The sequence below is a fragment of the Phyllobates terribilis genome, unplaced genomic scaffold, assembly GCF_046119375.1.
Source record: "Phyllobates terribilis strain yellow unplaced genomic scaffold, ASM4611937v1 Scaffold_27__1_contigs__length_16484149, whole genome shotgun sequence".
Classification (NCBI taxonomy): domain Eukaryota; kingdom Metazoa; phylum Chordata; class Amphibia; order Anura; family Dendrobatidae; genus Phyllobates; species Phyllobates terribilis.
Genome location: NW_027362787.1, coordinates 6387638 through 6403004, shown reverse-complemented (window position 1 = coordinate 6403004; position 15367 = coordinate 6387638). Strand labels below are relative to the sequence as shown.

At 44.5% G+C, this 15367-nt stretch overlaps 10 non-coding genes across 10 annotated transcripts; all 10 read right to left on the bottom strand.

Moving 5' to 3' along the window:
- Nucleotides 1-2760: 2760 nt before the first annotated feature.
- LOC141178555 (U2 spliceosomal RNA) lies at nucleotides 2761-2951 on the bottom strand. The gene has a single exon (XR_012254829.1). It is a non-coding gene; the product is annotated as a U2 spliceosomal RNA (small nuclear RNA).
- A 1115-nt stretch (nucleotides 2952-4066) lies between these two features.
- Nucleotides 4067-4257, bottom strand: LOC141177451 (U2 spliceosomal RNA). The gene has a single exon (XR_012254044.1). It is a non-coding gene; the product is annotated as a U2 spliceosomal RNA (small nuclear RNA).
- Nucleotides 4258-5372: 1115 nt separating this feature from the next.
- On the bottom strand, nucleotides 5373-5563 carry LOC141178554 (U2 spliceosomal RNA). The gene has a single exon (XR_012254828.1). It is a non-coding gene; the product is annotated as a U2 spliceosomal RNA (small nuclear RNA).
- Nucleotides 5564-6678: 1115 nt separating this feature from the next.
- On the bottom strand, nucleotides 6679-6869 carry LOC141177450 (U2 spliceosomal RNA). The gene has a single exon (XR_012254043.1). It is a non-coding gene; the product is annotated as a U2 spliceosomal RNA (small nuclear RNA).
- A 1115-nt stretch (nucleotides 6870-7984) lies between these two features.
- Nucleotides 7985-8175, bottom strand: LOC141178553 (U2 spliceosomal RNA). The gene has a single exon (XR_012254827.1). It is a non-coding gene; the product is annotated as a U2 spliceosomal RNA (small nuclear RNA).
- A 1115-nt stretch (nucleotides 8176-9290) lies between these two features.
- On the bottom strand, nucleotides 9291-9481 carry LOC141177329 (U2 spliceosomal RNA). The gene has a single exon (XR_012253933.1). It is a non-coding gene; the product is annotated as a U2 spliceosomal RNA (small nuclear RNA).
- A 1115-nt stretch (nucleotides 9482-10596) lies between these two features.
- On the bottom strand, nucleotides 10597-10787 carry LOC141178552 (U2 spliceosomal RNA). Its single transcript, XR_012254826.1, has one exon. It is a non-coding gene; the product is annotated as a U2 spliceosomal RNA (small nuclear RNA).
- Nucleotides 10788-11902: 1115 nt separating this feature from the next.
- LOC141177328 (U2 spliceosomal RNA) lies at nucleotides 11903-12093 on the bottom strand. The gene has a single exon (XR_012253932.1). It is a non-coding gene; the product is annotated as a U2 spliceosomal RNA (small nuclear RNA).
- A 1115-nt stretch (nucleotides 12094-13208) lies between these two features.
- Nucleotides 13209-13399, bottom strand: LOC141178550 (U2 spliceosomal RNA). Its single transcript, XR_012254825.1, has one exon. It is a non-coding gene; the product is annotated as a U2 spliceosomal RNA (small nuclear RNA).
- A 1115-nt stretch (nucleotides 13400-14514) lies between these two features.
- LOC141177605 (U2 spliceosomal RNA) lies at nucleotides 14515-14705 on the bottom strand. Its single transcript, XR_012254184.1, has one exon. It is a non-coding gene; the product is annotated as a U2 spliceosomal RNA (small nuclear RNA).
- Nucleotides 14706-15367: the final 662 nt, after the last annotated feature.

Below are 15367 nucleotides of genomic sequence, written 5' to 3'. Positions count from 1 at the left end.
CTTTTAATGTCAGAAAAAAAAATTACAAAAATACAACAATACTTACAAAGAAAGAAATGTTTCAGAACCTGAATGGATACCAAAAAAATAAAAATTAAATTATAACTGTATTAACAACAGTAATAACATCAAGTAAAATACTTGTAACCATTATCAAAAGCATGAACCCCAACCCAACTCAGAACCTTAAGGGACAAATCTTCAAACCTTGATGCTGAAAAAACTTGTTTCGATACACCATCTGGTATTCTATATTTCACACAAAAAACATTTTTATCTCTTATTAGTTCTTTCCTAACATTCTCTATAAGATAGTCCAAACGTTTCTCATCATACAACTTACGGTACAACCGGTTAAAATATTCTGCATTCTTTATAAACATAGGTTGTTGAAAAACAACTATATTTTCTTCCATTGCCACCTCCACTTCCTGTTCCTTTCTCTTTTCTTGCTTTTTAACCTTACCACGGCCAGTTCCCTGACTTACACCTCCCATTTCACTCTCTACCCTATCCCCCCAATCTACTCTTGTTTTCTCCATCTCCCTCTGCACTCCTACAGGTTTGCTTTCTTTTCCCTTTACCACCAACACCTTTTCTACACTTTCCTCCTTTCTCTCTACCAAAACCTTTTTAACCACTACCTCCTTCTCTTTATTTCTTTTCCTCTTTGGGCAATTCTTAAAAACATGCGTATCTTCCTGACACAAGTTGCACTTCCTCCGATCTTTACAATCCTTTGACTCATGATCACCTTTTTTGCAAAAACCACATACACCACCCGAACAATTTTCCTTTCCATGCCCGTATTGACGACAAACTCGACAAAAAGTGGGTATACCTCTGAAAAAAATATCACCATTTATATTACCCAACTTAAACCTAGCTGGGGGAAGCAACACAGTCCCCTGCTCATCTTCTTTGAAACGGACCAAAAATTTCCACTTCGAAGTCCAAAAACCAAATTCATTATAAATCTTCCCTTTTGGTGTTACTGACAAACAAAAAAACTCCAAAAATGTAAGAACATCCTCTTCGTCCACCAATGGAGAGTACATTTTAACAATGATCCATTTATCTCTAACGGGGAAGTGTGGCATTACACTTATCCCCTCCATTCTTTTATCCTGGCTTGCAGTCATTTTCCTTAGATATCCTTCAAAAAAAACTTTGTCAACAAAAACTATATCATAAACACCCCTCCTGGGGTAGTCCATTATCGCCAACACTTCTTCTGTCTTCAAACCAAAAAGATCCACAAGAACTTGACTCATCACATACCTAAAATCCTTTTGATCTCGAAAGTTCTCCTGAACAACCAAACGAATAGAATTCTGCACCTTAGCGAATTCAGGCACATGATCTTCCTCTCCTTCATGTGATGCTGCAGACATCTTCTTCACAAACAGGTTCTCCTCTTCTCAATAGAAACCTTCAACACCGAAGTGCCAGGTAGATGATCGCCTCCCGTTGCCCGGGGACTAATCCGACTCCCTAATAGCAGCAGGGAGGTGAAGCCCTGCTGAAAAACAGAGCGATCCCCCCAGGCCAAGGAGCCGGGTACCCCGAGCACCTCTCAGCCAAGACCAAGGCAGCAGCCGCTAGATCACTGCACTTGATCTTAGCCAAAAGGCCGAGAAGCGATAACCAGAATTGGTTTCAAACTACGGAGCCACCCAAGGATCCTGAAAAGTCCATTTGTGGAGATGAGCTCCTGGACTCCCGTTAAGAAGACATGTTGTCAACCTCTAGATCCCTTACATGCCTGCACTTTTCGGCTTGCTGCTGCTGCAATCCACGCGTTTTAGATCTGCATAACTCCACCTCTTTAAACACAGCACCTTCACCCCCTGCTGTTCCCACCCGCCTCAACACCGTTGGAAGGGAGGAGAACCAATTAAGGCGGGGGGTGGGGTGGAACGAGCAGCTGTCTACCCTTAGCAGGAGGGCTCCTGATTACATACCTCTCCTGCTGCTGCTGCTGCTGGCTGTCCAGCAGCAGACTGAAGGTGGCTGCTGCTGTGCACAGGTATATAAAGGCTCAGAGCCTATTATGACACGTGCAGCCAGCGTTCCATTGCCACATTCCATCTACTGCAGGCAGGATACCTGGCTGGCTGAATGTCGCTGAGAAGCTCACAGAGACCGCCATAAGCAACAGTTTAACAGAATGCCACAGACTAATCAACCAAACTTTTTGGGTTGGGTTCTCTTTTATAGTCTGCAGGCATTAAATGAAAGAAGTCAGTGTTCCAGCAGAAGGAGACAACGTTTCAGAAAAGGCATTGTAGCAAACCAAAAAAGAAATTTTAAGCGCAGCAGAGTAACCAGCGCACATACCTGTTAGCTCAGGTGAGTTTAAAAGGCTGCTGTTGATAACAAGGGCATTTGCTAAATAGATGGTGTGTGTGCAACAATATACTGAAAGGTCAATTATATTGTGCAGCTTATCTCACCACCTGTAGTTATTTAGGTGAAAGCTCCAAAATGCTTGCCTAATATGTCTGTTTATCCAAAAGGAAGTAAAAAGGGAGAGCTAGAAAGATAGCATTGCATCACATTACATGGCAATGCAATGCACAGTTGCTGAAGTTGAACCAAAATGAGCTTGTAATCTGGCTTCTGCAACTTTGAACATGAAAAATCCAATGAGGAGAAGAAAAGCAAAGCCAAAGAGTCCATCCCAAAATCCGACAAACAAGCAAAATGAACAAAAAACATTGAATTCAATTCTTTCTGATTTTAGAAACTGCATTAAAGAAGGGGTGCACCGGTCCTGGAGATACTGCAATACCAGGTCAATGCGTGGAGTGGACAGAGCAAGCTCTTTTTCCATCTCCCTGTTCTAAAAATCCATTTAATATATGGTCCCCAGATAGGGGACGTATCAGATATTAAACTGATAAGAACAGATACTACACTTGATCTTAGCCAAAAGGCCGAGAAGCGATAACCAGAATTGGTTTCAAACTACGGAGCCACCCAAGGATCCTGAAAAGTCCATTTGTGGAGATGAGCTCCTGGACTCCCGTTAAGAAGACATGTTGTCAACCTCTAGATCCCTTACATGCCTGCACTTTTCGGCTTGCTGCTGCTGCAATCCACGCGTTTTAGATCTGCATAACTCCACCTCTTTAAACACAGCACCTTCACCCCCTGCTGTTCCCACCCGCCTCAACACCGTTGGAAGGGAGGAGAACCAATTAAGGCGGGGGGTGGGGTGGAACGAGCAGCTGTCTACCCTTAGCAGGAGGGCTCCTGATTACATACCTCTCCTGCTGCTGCTGCTGCTGGCTGTCCAGCAGCAGACTGAAGGTGGCTGCTGCTGTGCACAGGTATATAAAGGCTCAGAGCCTATTATGACACGCGCAGCCAGCGTTCCATTGCCACATTCCATCTACTGCAGGCAGGATACCTGGCTGGCTGAATGTCGCTGAGAAGCTCACAGAGACCGCCATAAGCAACAGTTTAACAGAATGCCACAGACTAATCAACCAAACTTTTTGGGTTGGGTTCTCTTTTATAGTCTGCAGGCATTAAATGAAAGAAGTCAGTGTTCCAGCAGAAGGAGACAACGTTTCAGAAAAGGCATTGTAGCAAACCAAAAAAGAAATTTTAAGCGCAGCAGAGTAACCAGCGCACATACCTGTTAGCTCAGGTGAGTTTAAAAGGCTGCTGTTGATAACAAGGGCATTTGCTAAATAGATGGTGTGTGTGCAACAATATACTGAAAGGTCAATTATATTGTGCAGCTTATCTCACCACCTGTAGTTATTTAGGTGAAAGCTCCAAAATGCTTGCCTAATATGTCTGTTTATCCAAAAGGAAGTAAAAAGGGAGAGCTAGAAAGATAGCATTGCATCACATTACATGGCAATGCAATGCACAGTTGCTGAAGTTGAACCAAAATGAGCTTGTAATCTGGCTTCTGCAACTTTGAACATGAAAAATCCAATGAGGAGAAGAAAAGCAAAGCCAAAGAGTCCATCCCAAAATCCGACAAACAAGCAAAATGAACAAAAAACATTGAATTCAATTCTTTCTGATTTTAGAAACTGCATTAAAGAAGGGGTGCACCGGTCCTGGAGATATTGCAATACCAGGTCAATGCGTGGAGTGGACAGAGCAAGCTCTTTTTCCATCTCCCTGTTCTAAAAATCCATTTAATATATGGTCCCCAGATAGGGGACGTACCAGATATTAAACTGATAAGAACAGATACTACACTTGATCTTAGCCAAAAGGCCGAGAAGCGATAACCAGAATTGGTTTCAAACTACGGAGCCACCCAAGGATCCTGAAAAGTCCATTTGTGGAGATGAGCTCCTGGACTCCCGTTAAGAAGACATGTTGTCAACCTCTACATCCCTTACATGCCTGCACTTTTCGGCTTGCTGCTGCTGCAATCCACGCGTTTTAGATCTGCATAACTCCACCTCTTTAAACACAGCACCTTCACCCCCTGCTGTTCCCACCCGCCTCAACACCGTTGGAAGGGAGGAGAACCAATTAAGGCGGGGGGTGGGGTGGAACGAGCAGCTGTCTACCCTTAGCAGGAGGGCTCCTGATTACATACCTCTCCTGCTGCTGCTGCTGCTGGCTGTCCAGCAGCAGACTGAAGGTGGCTGCTGCTGTGCACAGGTATATAAAGGCTCAGAGCCTATTATGACACGCGCAGCCAGCGTTCCATTGCCACATTCCATCTACTGCAGGCAGGATACCTGGCTGGCTGAATGTCGCTGAGAAGCTCACAGAGACCGCCATAAGCAACAGTTTAACAGAATGCCACAGACTAATCAACCAAACTTTTTGGGTTGGGTTCTCTTTTATAGTCTGCAGGCATTAAATGAAAGAAGTCAGTGTTCCAGCAGAAGGAGACAACGTTTCAGAAAAGGCATTGTAGCAAACCAAAAAAGAAATTTTAAGCGCAGCAGAGTAACCAGCGCACATACCTGTTAGCTCAGGTGAGTTTAAAAGGCTGCTGTTGATAACAAGGGCATTTGCTAAATAGATGGTGTGTGTGCAACAATATACTGAAAGGTCAATTATATTGTGCAGCTTATCTCACCACCTGTAGTTATTTAGGTGAAAGCTCCAAAATGCTTGCCTAATATGTCTGTTTATCCAAAAGGAAGTAAAAAGGGAGAGCTAGAAAGATAGCATTGCATCACATTACATGGCAATGCAATGCACAGTTGCTGAAGTTGAACCAAAATGAGCTTGTAATCTGGCTTCTGCAACTTTGAACATGAAAAATCCAATGAGGAGAAGAAAAGCAAAGCCAAAGAGTCCATCCCAAAATCCGACAAACAAGCAAAATGAACAAAAAACATTGAATTCAATTCTTTCTGATTTTAGAAACTGCATTAAAGAAGGGGTGCACCGGTCCTGGAGATACTGCAATACCAGGTCAATGCGTGGAGTGGACAGAGCAAGCTCTTTTTCCATCTCCCTGTTCTAAAAATCCATTTAATATATGGTCCCCAGATAGGGGACGTATCAGATATTAAACTGATAAGAACAGATACTACACTTGATCTTAGCCAAAAGGCCGAGAAGCGATAACCAGAATTGGTTTCAAACTACGGAGCCACCCAAGGATCCTGAAAAGTCCATTTGTGGAGATGAGCTCCTGGACTCCCGTTAAGAAGACATGTTGTCAACCTCTAGATCCCTTACATGCCTGCACTTTTCGGCTTGCTGCTGCTGCAATCCACGCGTTTTAGATCTGCATAACTCCACCTCTTTAAACACAGCACCTTCACCCCCTGCTGTTCCCACCCGCCTCAACACCGTTGGAAGGGAGGAGAACCAATTAAGGCGGGGGGTGGGGTGGAACGAGCAGCTGTCTACCCTTAGCAGGAGGGCTCCTGATTACATACCTCTCCTGCTGCTGCTGCTGCTGGCTGTCCAGCAGCAGACTGAAGGTGGCTGCTGCTGTGCACAGGTATATAAAGGCTCAGAGCCTATTATGACACGCGCAGCCAGCGTTCCATTGCCACATTCCATCTACTGCAGGCAGGATACCTGGCTGGCTGAATGTCGCTGAGAAGCTCACAGAGACCGCCATAAGCAACAGTTTAACAGAATGCCACAGACTAATCAACCAAACTTTTTGGGTTGGGTTCTCTTTTATAGTCTGCAGGCATTAAATGAAAGAAGTCAGTGTTCCAGCAGAAGGAGACAACGTTTCAGAAAAGGCATTGTAGCAAACCAAAAAAGAAATTTTAAGCGCAGCAGAGTAACCAGCGCACATACCTGTTAGCTCAGGTGAGTTTAAAAGGCTGCTGTTGATAACAAGGGCATTTGCTAAATAGATGGTGTGTGTGCAACAATATACTGAAAGGTCAATTATATTGTGCAGCTTATCTCACCACCTGTAGTTATTTAGGTGAAAGCTCCAAAATGCTTGCCTAATATGTCTGTTTATCCAAAAGGAAGTAAAAAGGGAGAGCTAGAAAGATAGCATTGCATCACATTACATGGCAATGCAATGCACAGTTGCTGAAGTTGAACCAAAATGAGCTTGTAATCTGGCTTCTGCAACTTTGAACATGAAAAATCCAATGAGGAGAAGAAAAGCAAAGCCAAAGAGTCCATCCCAAAATCCGACAAACAAGCAAAATGAACAAAAAACATTGAATTCAATTCTTTCTGATTTTAGAAACTGCATTAAAGAAGGGGTGCACCGGTCCTGGAGATATTGCAATACCAGGTCAATGCGTGGAGTGGACAGAGCAAGCTCTTTTTCCATCTCCCTGTTCTAAAAATCCATTTAATATATGGTCCCCAGATAGGGGACGTACCAGATATTAAACTGATAAGAACAGATACTACACTTGATCTTAGCCAAAAGGCCGAGAAGCGATAACCAGAATTGGTTTCAAACTACGGAGCCACCCAAGGATCCTGAATAGTCCATTTGTGGAGATGAGCTCCTGGACTCCCGTTAAGAAGACATGTTGTCAACCTCTAGATCCCTTACATGCCTGCACTTTTCGGCTTGCTGCTGCTGCAATCCACGCGTTTTAGATCTGCATAACTCCACCTCTTTAAACACAGCACCTTCACCCCCTGCTGTTCCCACCCGCCTCAACACCGTTGGAAGGGAGGAGAACCAATTAAGGCGGGGGGTGGGGTGGAACGAGCAGCTGTCTACCCTTAGCAGGAGGGCTCCTGATTACATACCTCTCCTGCTGCTGCTGCTGCTGGCTGTCCAGCAGCAGACTGAAGGTGGCTGCTGCTGTGCACAGGTATATAAAGGCTCAGAGCCTATTATGACACGCGCAGCCAGCGTTCCATTGCCACATTCCATCTACTGCAGGCAGGATACCTGGCTGGCTGAATGTCGCTGAGAAGCTCACAGAGACCGCCATAAGCAACAGTTTAACAGAATGCCACAGACTAATCAACCAAACTTTTTGGGTTGGGTTCTCTTTTATAGTCTGCAGGCATTAAATGAAAGAAGTCAGTGTTCCAGCAGAAGGAGACAACATTTCAGAAAAGGCATTGTAGCAAACCAAAAAAGAAATTTTAAGCGCAGCAGAGTAACCAGCGCACATACCTGTTAGCTCAGGTGAGTTTAAAAGGCTGCTGTTGATAACAAGGGCATTTGCTAAATAGATGGTGTGTGTGCAACAATATACTGAAAGGTCAATTATATTGTGCAGCTTATCTCACCACCTGTAGTTATTTAGGTGAAAGCTCCAAAATGCTTGCCTAATATGTCTGTTTATCCAAAAGGAAGTAAAAAGGGAGAGCTAGAAAGATAGCATTGCATCACATTACATGGCAATGCAATGCACAGTTGCTGAAGTTGAACCAAAATGAGCTTGTAATCTGGCTTCTGCAACTTTGAACATGAAAAATCCAATGAGGAGAAGAAAAGCAAAGCCAAAGAGTCCATCCCAAAATCCGACAAACAAGCAAAATGAACAAAAAACATTGAATTCAATTCTTTCTGATTTTAGAAACTGCATTAAAGAAGGGGTGCACCGGTCCTGGAGATACTGCAATACCAGGTCAATGCGTGGAGTGGACAGAGCAAGCTCTTTTTCCATCTCCCTGTTCTAAAAATCCATTTAATATATGGTCCCCAGATAGGGGACGTATCAGATATTAAACTGATAAGAACAGATACTACACTTGATCTTAGCCAAAAGGCCGAGAAGCGATAACCAGAATTGGTTTCAAACTACGGAGCCACCCAAGGATCCTGAAAAGTCCATTTGTGGAGATGAGCTCCTGGACTCCCGTTAAGAAGACATGTTGTCAACCTCTAGATCCCTTACATGCCTGCACTTTTCGGCTTGCTGCTGCTGCAATCCACGCGTTTTAGATCTGCATAAATCCACCTCTTTAAACACAGCACCTTCACCCCCTGCTGTTCCCACCCGCCTCAACACCGTTGGAAGGGAGGAGAACCAATTAAGGCGGGGGGTGGGGTGGAACGAGCAGCTGTCTACCCTTAGCAGGAGGGCTCCTGATTACATACCTCTCCTGCTGCTGCTGCTGCTGGCTGTCCAGCAGCAGACTGAAGGTGGCTGCTGCTGTGCACAGGTATATAAAGGCTCAGAGCCTATTATGACACGCGCAGCCAGCGTTCCATTGCCACATTCCATCTACTGCAGGCAGGATACCTGGCTGGCTGAATGTCGCTGAGAAGCTCACAGAGACCGCCATAAGCAACAGTTTAACAGAATGCCACAGACTAATCAACCAAACTTTTTGGGTTGGGTTCTCTTTTATAGTCTGCGGGCATTAAATGAAAGAAGTCAGTGTTCCAGCAGAAGGAGACAACGTTTCAGAAAAGGCATTGTAGCAAACCAAAAAAGAAATTTTAAGCGCAGCAGAGTAACCAGCGCACATACCTGTTAGCTCAGGTGAGTTTAAAAGGCTGCTGTTGATAACAAGGGCATTTGCTAAATAGATGGTGTGTGTGCAACAATATACTGAAAGGTCAATTATATTGTGCAGCTTATCTCACCACCTGTAGTTATTTAGGTGAAAGCTCCAAAATGCTTGCCTAATATGTCTGTTTATCCAAAAGGAAGTAAAAAGGGAGAGCTAGAAAGATAGCATTGCATCACATTACATGGCAATGCAATGCACAGTTGCTGAAGTTGAACCAAAATGAGCTTGTAATCTGGCTTCTGCAACTTTGAACATGAAAAATCCAATGAGGAGAAGAAAAGCAAAGCCAAAGAGTCCATCCCAAAATCCGACAAACAAGCAAAATGAACAAAAAACATTGAATTCAATTCTTTCTGATTATAGAAACTGCATTAAAGAAGGGGTGCACCGGTCCTGGAGATATTGCAATACCAGGTCAATGCGTGGAGTGGACAGAGCAAGCTCTTTTTCCATCTCCCTGTTCTAAAAATCCATTTAATATATGGTCCCCAGATAGGGGACGTATCAGATATTAAACTGATAAGAACAGATACTACACTTGATCTTAGCCAAAAGGCCGAGAAGCGATAACCAGAATTGGTTTCAAACTACGGAGCCACCCAAGGATCCTGAAAAGTCCATTTGTGGAGATGAGCTCCTGGACTCCCGTTAAGAAGACATGTTGTCAACCTCTAGATCCCTTAAATGCCTGCACTTTTCGGCTTGCTGCTGCTGCAATCCACGCGTTTTAGATCTGCATAACTCCACCTCTTTAAACACAGCACCTTCACCCCCTGCTGTTCCCACCCGCCTCAACACCGTTGGAAGGGAGGAGAACCAATTAAGGCGGGGGGTGGGGTGGAACGAGCAGCTGTCTACCCTTAGCAGGAGGGCTCCTGATTACATACCTCTCCTGCTGCTGCTGCTGCTGGCTGTCCAGCAGCAGACTGAAGGTGGCTGCTGCTGTGCACAGGTATATAAAGGCTCGGAGCCTATTATGACACGCGCAGCCAGCGTTCCATTGCCACATTCCATCTACTGCAGGCAGGATACCTGGCTGGCTGAATGTCGCTGAGAAGCTCACAGAGACCGCCATAAGCAACAGTTTAACAGAATGCCACAGACTAATCAACCAAACTTTTTGGGTTGGGTTCTCTTTTATAGTCTGCAGGCATTAAATTAAAGAAGTCAGTGTTCCAGCAGAAGGAGACAACGTTTCAGAAAAGGCATTGTAGCAAACCAAAAAAGAAATTTTAAGCGCAGCAGAGTAACCAGCGCACATACCTGTTAGCTCAGGTGAGTTTAAAAGGCTGCTGTTGATAACAAGGGCATTTGCTAAATAGATGGTGTGTGTGCAACAATATACTGAAAGGTCAATTATATTGTGCAGCTTATCTCACCACCTGTAGTTATTTAGGTGAAAGCTCCAAAATGCTTGCCTAATATGTCTGTTTATCCAAAAGGAAGTAAAAAGGGAGAGCTAGAAAGATAGCATTGCATCACATTACATGGCAATGCAATGCACAGTTGCTGAAGTTGAACCAAAATGAGCTTGTAATCTGGCTTCTGCAACTTTGAACATGAAAAATCCAATGAGGAGAAGAAAAGCAAAGCCAAAGAGTCCATCCCAAAATCCGACAAACAAGCAAAATGAACAAAAAACATTGAATTCAATTCTTTCTGATTTTAGAAACTGCATTAAAGAAGGGGTGCACCGGTCCTGGAGATACTGCAATACCAGGTCAATGCGTGGAGTGGACAGAGCAAGCTCTTTTTCCATCTCCCTGTTCTAAAAATCCATTTAATATATGGTCCCCAGATAGGGGACGTATCAGATATTAAACTGATAAGAACAGATACTACACTTGATCTTAGCCAAAAGGCCGAGAAGCGATAACCAGAATTGGTTTCAAACTACGGAGCCACCCAAGGATCCTGAAAAGTCCATTTGTGGAGATGAGCTCCTGGACTCCCGTTAAGAAGACATGTTGTCAACCTCTAGATCCCTTACATGCCTGCACTTTTCGGCTTGCTGCTGCTGCAATCCACGCGTTTTAGATCTGCATAACTCCACCTCTTTAAACACAGCACCTTCACCCCCTGCTGTTCCCACCCGCCTCAACACCGTTGGAAGGGAGGAGAACCAATTAAGGCGGGGGGTGGGGTGGAACGAGCAGCTGTCTACCCTTAGCAGGAGGGCTCCTGATTACATACCTCTCCTGCTGCTGCTGCTGCTGGCTGTCCAGCAGCAGACTGAAGGTGGCTGCTGCTGTGCACAGGTATATAAAGGCTCAGAGCCTATTATGACACGCGCAGCCAGCGTTCCATTGCCACATTCCATCTACTGCAGGCAGGATACCTGGCTGGCTGAATGTCGCTGAGAAGCTCACAGAGACCGCCATAAGCAACAGTTTAACAGAATGCCACAGACTAATCAACCAAACTTTTTGGGTTGGGTTCTCTTTTATAGTCTGCAGGCATTAAATGAAAGAAGTCAGTGTTCCAGCAGAAGGAGACAACGTTTCAGAAAAGGCATTGTAGCAAACCAAAAAAGAAATTTTAAGCGCAGCAGAGTAACCAGCGCACATACCTGTTAGCTCAGGTGAGTTTAAAAGGCTGCTGTTGATAACAAGGGCATTTGCTAAATAGATGGTGTGTGTGCAACAATATACTGAAAGGTCAATTATATTGTGCAGCTTATCTCACCACCTGTAGTTATTTAGGTGAAAGCTCCAAAATGCTTGCCTAATATGTCTGTTTATCCAAAAGGAAGTAAAAAGGGAGAGCTAGAAAGATAGCATTGCATCACATTACATGGCAATGCAATGCACAGTTGCTGAAGTTGAACCAAAATGAGCTTGTAATCTGGCTTCTGCAACTTTGAACATGAAAAATCCAATGAGGAGAAGAAAAGCAAAGCCAAAGAGTCCATCCCAAAATCCGACAAACAAGCAAAATGAACAAAAAACATTGAATTCAATTCTTTCTGATTATAGAAACTGCATTAAAGAAGGGGTGCACCGGTCCTGGAGATATTGCAATACCAGGTCAATGCGTGGAGTGGACAGAGCAAGCTCTTTTTCCATCTCCCTGTTCTAAAAATCCATTTAATATATGGTCCCCAGATAGGGGACGTATCAGATATTAAACTGATAAGAACAGATACTACACTTGATCTTAGCCAAAAGGCCGAGAAGCGATAACCAGAATTGGTTTCAAACTACGGAGCCACCCAAGGATCCTGAAAAGTCCATTTGTGGAGATGAGCTCCTGGACTCCCGTTAAGAAGACATGTTGTCAACCTCTAGATCCCTTAAATGCCTGCACTTTTCGGCTTGCTGCTGCTGCAATCCACGCGTTTTAGATCTGCATAACTCCACCTCTTTAAACACAGCACCTTCACCCCCTGCTGTTCCCACCCGCCTCAACACCGTTGGAAGGGAGGAGAACCAATTAAGGCGGGGGGTGGGGTGGAACGAGCAGCTGTCTACCCTTAGCAGGAGGGCTCCTGATTACATACCTCTCCTGCTGCTGCTGCTGCTGGCTGTCCAGCAGCAGACTGAAGGTGGCTGCTGCTGTGCACAGGTATATAAAGGCTCAGAGCCTATTATGACACGCGCAGCCAGCGTTCCATTGCCACATTCCATCTACTGCAGGCAGGATACCTGGCTGGCTGAATGTCGCTGAGAAGCTCACAGAGACCGCCATAAGCAACAGTTTAACAGAATGCCACAGACTAATCAACCAAACTTTTTGGGTTGGGTTCTCTTTTATAGTCTGCAGGCATTAAATTAAAGAAGTCAGTGTTCCAGCAGAAGGAGACAACGTTTCAGAAAAGGCATTGTAGCAAACCAAAAAAGAAATTTTAAGCGCAGCAGAGTAACCAGCGCACATACCTGTTAGCTCAGGTGAGTTTAAAAGGCTGCTGTTGATAACAAGGGCATTTGCTAAATAGATGGTGTGTGTGCAACAATATACTGAAAGGTCAATTATATTGTGCAGCTTATCTCACCACCTGTAGTTATTTAGGTGAAAGCTCCAAAATGCTTGCCTAATATGTCTGTTTATCCAAAAGGAAGTAAAAAGGGAGAGCTAGAAAGATAGCATTGCATCACATTACATGGCAATGCAATGCACAGTTGCTGAAGTTGAACCAAAATGAGCTTGTAATCTGGCTTCTGCAACTTTGAACATGAAAAATCCAATGAGGAGAAGAAAAGCAAAGCCAAAGAGTCCATCCCAAAATCCGACAAACAAGCAAAATGAACAAAAAACATTGAATTCAATTCTTTCTGATTTTAGAAACTGCATTAAAGAAGGGGTGCACCGGTCCTGGAGATACTGCAATACCAGGTCAATGCGTGGAGTGGACAGAGCAAGCTCTTTTTCCATCTCCCTGTTCTAAAAATCCATTTAATATATGGTCCCCAGATAGGGGACGTATCAGATATTAAACTGATAAGAACAGATACTACACTTGATCTTAGCCAAAAGGCCGAGAAGCGATAACCAGAATTGGTTTCAAACTACGGAGCCACCCAAGGATCCTGAAAAGTCCATTTGTGGAGATGAGCTCCTGGACTCCCGTTAAGAAGACATGTTGTCAACCTCTAGATCCCTTACATGCCTGCACTTTTCGGCTTGCTGCTGCTGCAATCCACGCGTTTTAGATCTGCATAACTCCACCTCTTTAAACACAGCACCTTCACCCCCTGCTGTTCCCACCCGCCTCAACACCGTTGGAAGGGAGGAGAACCAATTAAGGCGGGGGGTGGGGTGGAACGAGCAGCTGTCTACCCTTAGCAGGAGGGCTCCTGATTACATACCTCTCCTGCTGCTGCTGCTGCTGGCTGTCCAGCAGCAGACTGAAGGTGGCTGCTGCTGTGCACAGGTATATAAAGGCTCAGAGCCTATTATGACACGCGCAGCCAGCGTTCCATTGCCACATTCCATCTACTGCAGGCAGGATACCTGGCTGGCTGAATGTCGCTGAGAAGCTCACAGAGACCGCCATAAGCAACAGTTTAACAGAATGCCACAGACTAATCAACCAAACTTTTTGGGTTGGGTTCTCTTTTATAGTCTGCAGGCATTAAATGAAAGAAGTCAGTGTTCCAGCAGAAGGAGACAACGTTTCAGAAAAGGCATTGTAGCAAACCAAAAAAGAAATTTTAAGCGCAGCAGAGTAACCAGCGCACATACCTGTTAGCTCAGGTGAGTTTAAAAGGCTGCTGTTGATAACAAGGGCATTTGCTAAATAGATGGTGTGTGTGCAACAATATACTGAAAGGTCAATTATATTGTGCAGCTTATCTCACCACCTGTAGTTATTTAGGTGAAAGCTCCAAAATGCTTGCCTAATATGTCTGTTTATCCAAAAGGAAGTAAAAAGGGAGAGCTAGAAAGATAGCATTGCATCACATTACATGGCAATGCAATGCACAGTTGCTGAAGTTGAACCAAAATGAGCTTGTAATCTGGCTTCTGCAACTTTGAACATGAAAAATCCAATGAGGAGAAGAAAAGCAAAGCCAAAGAGTCCATCCCAAAATCCGACAAACAAGCAAAATGAACAAAAAACATTGAATTCAATTCTTTCTGATTTTAGAAACTGCATTAAAGAAGGGGTGCACCGGTCCTGGAGATATTGCAATACCAGGTAAATGCGTGGAGTGGACAGAGCAAGCTCTTTTTCCATCTCCCTGTTCTAAAAATCCATTTAATATATGGTCCCCAGATAGGGGACGTACCAGATATTAAACTGATAAGAACAGATACTACACTTGATCTTAGCCAAAAGGCCGAGAAGCGATAACCAGAATTGGTTTCAAACTACGGAGCCACCCAAGGATCCTGAATAGTCCATTTGTGGAGATGAGCTCCTGGACTCCCGTTAAGAAGACATGTTGTCAACCTCTAGATCCCTTACATGCCTGCACTTTTCGGCTTGCTGCTGCTGCAATCCACGCGTTTTAGATCTGCATAACTCCACCTCTTTAAACACAGCACCTTCACCCCCTGCTGTTCCCACCCGCCTCAACACCGTTGGAAGGGAGGAGAACCAATTAAGGCGGGGGGTGGGGTGGAACGAGCAGCTGTCTACCCTTAGCAGGAGGGCTCCTGATTACATACCTCTCCTGCTGCTGCTGCTGCTGGCTGTCCAGCAGCAGACTGAAGGTGGCTGCTGCTGTGCACAGGTATATAAAGGCTCAGAGCCTATTATGACACGCGCAGCCAGCGTTCCATTGCCACATTCCATCTACTGCAGGCAGGATACCTGGCTGGCTGAATGTCGCTGAGAAGCTCACAGAGACCGCCATAAGCAACAGTTTAACAGAATGCCACAGACTAATCAACCAAACTTTTTGGGTTGGGTTCTCTTTTATAGTCTGCAGGCATTAAATGAAAGAAGTCAGTGTTCCAGCAGAAGGAGACAACATTTCAGAAAAGGCATTGTAGCAAACCAAAAAAGAAA